This window comes from Scomber japonicus, chromosome 18, assembly GCF_027409825.1.
Source record: "Scomber japonicus isolate fScoJap1 chromosome 18, fScoJap1.pri, whole genome shotgun sequence".
NCBI classification, from domain to species: domain Eukaryota; kingdom Metazoa; phylum Chordata; class Actinopteri; order Scombriformes; family Scombridae; genus Scomber; species Scomber japonicus.
Window position 1 is genome coordinate 31,211,738 of NC_070595.1, and position 4,816 is coordinate 31,216,553.

Consider the following 4,816-nt stretch of genomic DNA (forward strand, 5'->3'; position numbering starts at 1 on the left):
TTTAAAGGACTGAACGGACCACCAGCAGCTGAACACAGTAAGACTCGTGTTTTATAATATTAAATCTAACATTAACATCAGTGAAGTTGTTTGATCACCTGCTTCGTATGTGTTCGCACATTTTTCATGTGTTTGTGTGTGTGTGTGTGTGTGTGTGTGTGTATATGTGTGTGTGTGTGTGTCTGACCGGTGAATGAGTGCTGATGTTTCCTCACAGTCAGTTCAGATGAAGATTAGAAACATGTTGCTGTTTGTTCAGAAATTGAAACTTGTTGAGTCCAAACAAATCTGATAAATCTAATCAGGGGCATTGTGGGTAAAACCTCAGTCTGTTAATGACCGACACACTAACACGCTGCAAATTTCTCTTTCACACACACACACACACACACACACACACACACACACATTGTGCACGTCACAGAACATTGGAAATAAACAACGTCTCCACTTTCACAGAATAAATTCAGACACAAACATCTTCAACATTTTGTGTGAACAGGAAGTGAACGAAGCGCTCAGCTGATCTTTAGGCAGCGGCTGAGCGGCCGAGCATCAAGCTCCTCGCAGACGCAGCCGAACCACCTGGACTTTTATTTGTGTGTCTTTGGTGTGAAAACATGACTTGTTGCTGCACGTCAGTCCAAGGTCATCCACAACTAACAGCTAGCAGCTAGCCGCTAGCCGCATCATGGTTGTTCCTCAGAGGCCGCCAGTGTTCGGAGTAACCAGTTCCAACAGCGTTACGTAATTCAATTCCAAAATAAATGCAACTGTAATCCGTTACTGATATTTACATCTGATTATGTTCTGTGAAAAGTTTAAAGGTGATGTGTTGAATAATATTCATTTCATGTTTCGCGTTGACTTCTTTCTGACGTTGAGTAAAGCCGTTTGATGGTATTCTGATGCTTTTGATTCGTTCTCTTGTTTGAATTTGCAGTCTGCCAATTAAATCAATCAAAAAGTTAAACAACCTGAGAACAGTTTGGCTGATTGTTGAGTCGAGCGTTTGTGGAGTCGAGCATTTGTGGAATCGAGCGTTTGTGGAGTCGAGCGTTTGTGGAATCGAGCGTTTGTGGAGTCGAGTCGAGCATTTGTGGAGTCGAGTCGAGCATTTGTGGAGTCGAGTCAAGCGTTTGTCCAGTCGAGCGTTTGTGGAGTCGAGCATTTTGTGGAGTCGAGTCGAGCGTTTGTGGAGTCGAGCATTTTGTGGAGTCGAGTCGAGCGTTTGTGGAGTCGATGCGTTTGTGGAGTAAAGTATTTGTGGAGTCGAGTCGAGTATTTGTGGAGTCGAGTCAAGCCTTTGTGGAGTTGAGCGTTTGTCGAGTCGAGTGTTTATCCAGTCGAACGTTTGCGGAGTCGAGCATTTGTGGAGTCGAGTCGAGCGTTTGTGGAGTCGAGCGTTTGTGGAGTCGAGCGTTTGTGGAGTCGAGTCGAGTGTTTGTGGAGTCGAGTCGAGCGTTTGTGGAGTCGAGTCGAGTGTTTGTGGAGTCGAGTCGAGCGTTTGTGGAGTTGAGTCGAGCGTTTGTGGAGTTGAGTCGAGCGTTTGTGGAGTCGAGTCGAGTGTTTGTCGAGTCGAGCGTTCGTGGAGTCGAGCGTTTGTGGAGTCGAGCGTTTGTAGAGTCGAGCGTTTGTGGAGTCGAGCGTTTGTAGAGTCGAGCGTTTGTGGAGTCGAGCGTTTGTAGAGTCGAGTATTTGTGGAGTCGAGTCGAGTGTTTGTCCAGTCAAGCATTTGTGGAGTCGGGTGTTTGTCGAGTCGAGCGTTTGTAGAGTTGAGTATTTGTGCAGTCGAGTCGAGCGTTTGTGGCGTCGAGCGTTTGTGGAGTAGAGTCGAGTGTTTGTGGAGACGAGCGTTTGTGGAGTCGAGACGAGCGTTTGTGGAGTCGAGACGAGCGTTTGTGGAGTCGAGCGTTTGTGGAGTCGAGCGTTTGTGGAGTCGAGTCGAGCGTTTGTAGAGTGGAGCGTTTGTGGAGTTGAGTCAAGCGTTTGTGGATTGGAGCATTTGTGGAGTCGAGACGAGCGTTTGTGGAGTCGAGTCGAGCGTTCGTAGAGTCGAGCGTTTGTCCAGTCCAGCGTTTGTGGAGTCCAGCGTTTGTGGAGTCCAGCATTTGTGGAGTCCAGCGTTTGTGGAGTCCAGCGTTTGTAGAGTCGAGCATTTGTGGAGTCGAGCATTTGTGGAGTCGAGTCGAGCGTTTGTGGAGTCGAGCGTTTGTCCAGTCCAGCGTTTGTGGAGTCCAGCGTTTGTGGAGTCGAGTCAAGCGTTTGTCCAGTCGAGCGTTTGTCCAGTCCAGCGTTTGTGGAGTCCAGCGTTTGTGGAGTCCAGCGTTTGTGGAGTCCAGCATTTGTGGAGTCCAGCCTTTGTGGACTCCAGCGTTTGTGGAGTCCAGCGTTTGTGGAGTCCAGCGTTTGTGGAGTCCAGCGTTTGTAGAGTCGAGCATTTGTGGAGTCGAGCATTTGTGGAGTCGAGTCGAGCGTTTGTGGAGTCGAGCGTTTGTCCAGTCCAGAGTTTGTGGAGTCCAGCGTTTGTGGAGTCGAGTCGAGCTTTTGTAGAGTCAAGCGTTTGTCCAGTCGAGCGTTTGTCCAGTCCAGCGTTTGTGGAGTCCAGCGTTTGTTCAGTCCAGCGTTTGTGGAGTCGAGTCGAGTGTTTGAGGAGTCGAGCGTTTGAGGAGTCGAGCGTTTGAGGAGTCGAGCGTTTGAGGAGTCCAGCGTTTGAGGAGTCGAGCGTTTGAGGAGTCGAGCGTTTGTGGAGTCGAGCGTTTGTCCAGTCCAACGTTTGTGGAGTCCAGCGTTTGTGGAGTCCAGCGTTTGTGGAGTCCACCGTTTGTCCAGTCGAGCGTTTGTGGAGTCCAGCGTTTGTGGAGTCCAGCGTTTGTGGAGTCCAGCGTTTGTGGAGTCCAGCGTTTGTTGAGTCCACCGTTTGTCCAGTCGAGCGTTTGTGGAGTCCAGCGTTTGTGGATTCCACCGTTTGTCCAGTCCAGCGTTTGTGGAGTCCAGCGTTTGTGGAGTCCAGCGTTTGTGGAGTCCAGCGTTTGTTGAGTCCACCGTTTGTGGAGTCCAGCGTTTGTGGAGTCCACCGTTTGTCCAGTCGAGCGTTTGTGGAGTCCAGCGTTTGTGGAGTCCACCGTTTGTCCAGTCGAGCGTTTGTGGAGTCCAGTGTTTGTGGAGTCCAGCGTTTGTGGAGTCCACCGTTTGTCCAGTCCACCGTTTGAGGAGTCCAGCGTTTGTGGAGTCCAGCGTTTGTTGAGTCGAGTCGAGTGTTTGTAGAGTCGAGCGTTTGTGGAGTTGAGCGTTTGTTGAGTCAAGTCGAGCGTTTGTGGAGTCCAGCGTTTGTGGAGTCCAGCGTTTGTGGAGTCCAGCGTTTTGTGGAGCCCACCGTTTGTCCAGTCCAGCGTTTGAGGAGTCGAGCGTTTGTGGAGTCCAGCGTTTGTGGAGTCCAGCGTTTGTTGAGTCGAGTCGAGCGTTTGTAGAGTCAAGTCGAGCGTTTGTGGAGTCCAGCGTTTGTGGAGTCGAGTCGAGCGTTTGTTGAGTGGAGTCGAGCGTTTGTTGAGTCGAGTCGAGCGTTTGTGGTGTCGAGCGTTTATGGAGTCGAGCGTTTGTTGAGTCGAGTCGAGCATTTGTGGAGTGGAGCGTTTGTGGAGTCTGGCTCCGGCAACTGAGACGTTTGATCTCGTGTTGAAATAACAACGAACGTTTATGACACTGCAGCAGAACATGTTTGTCTCAAACCCTTCGTTCACACCGCCGGCCTTAATGCTCCGATGTTTTGTTTGTCTGTTCACACGTTTAAATGTTTCCTCCTGAAGTGATCCGCATCAGCTGATCGTTAATGACGTCACAGAACGGTAACCTGGCAACAGCAACAGCTGGTGGAATTACTGGTCTAATGTTAAAAACAGAGTTTGTGAGCGGCTGATGTTAAACAGGAGGAAGAAGATGAATCCTTTAATGATGAGGAGCGTCAGCTGTGTGTTGCTCCAGAATAACGTTAAAGCCGCATTTAATGCGACTGTTCAGATGTGTCGCATTAAAATAAATCCGATGTGAATCCGATTCAGTAGCACATCTGGAAACGGCCTGAATCAGATTTGGAAATGTCAGATTCAATGAGACTTGTTCACACTGTCAGAAACTAATCAGAGAGTCACGTTTAACGAAGCCGGGTTTGATGGTCACATGACGAACAGCTAGCTGCTGATGACATCATGATCAATCAGCTGATCAATCCAACATGTGCTCTTCCCTCACCGATCATCACCATGTTTCACACATAAAATACAAGACCACGAAAACTGGTGTGTGTGTGTGTGTGTGTGTGCTACTGTATTTAGCAGCCTGTAGCCTAATACTTGAGGGAAGCAGCAGTCACAGAGCTGATAGATGATCTGAGAGAGTTAATGATTGTAGATTATAATTGATCAGTGTAAAAGTGACGATGAACTGAGCACTGGCATTCTTCCCAGCATGCACCAGGAAGAGTCATGATGTCATGCTGCTGAAGGAGATCCAAACATGCGTCATGTGACCTCTGATGTAGACATTACTCATCAAACTGAGGGTCATATTAAAATCTCTGTGTGTATGTATGTATGTGTGTGTGTGTGTGTGTGTGTGTGTATGTGTGTGTGTGTGTGTTTGTGTGTGTGTGTATGTGTGTGTGTGTTTGTGTGTGTGTGTGTATGTGTGTGTGTATGTGTGTGTGTATGTGTGTGTGTATGTGTGTGTGAGTGTGTGTGAGTGTGTGTGTGTGTATGTGTGTGTGTGTGTGTGTGGCCTGTACTGTCTCTGATGTTTGAGTGCAGGCAGAAAGTCTGAA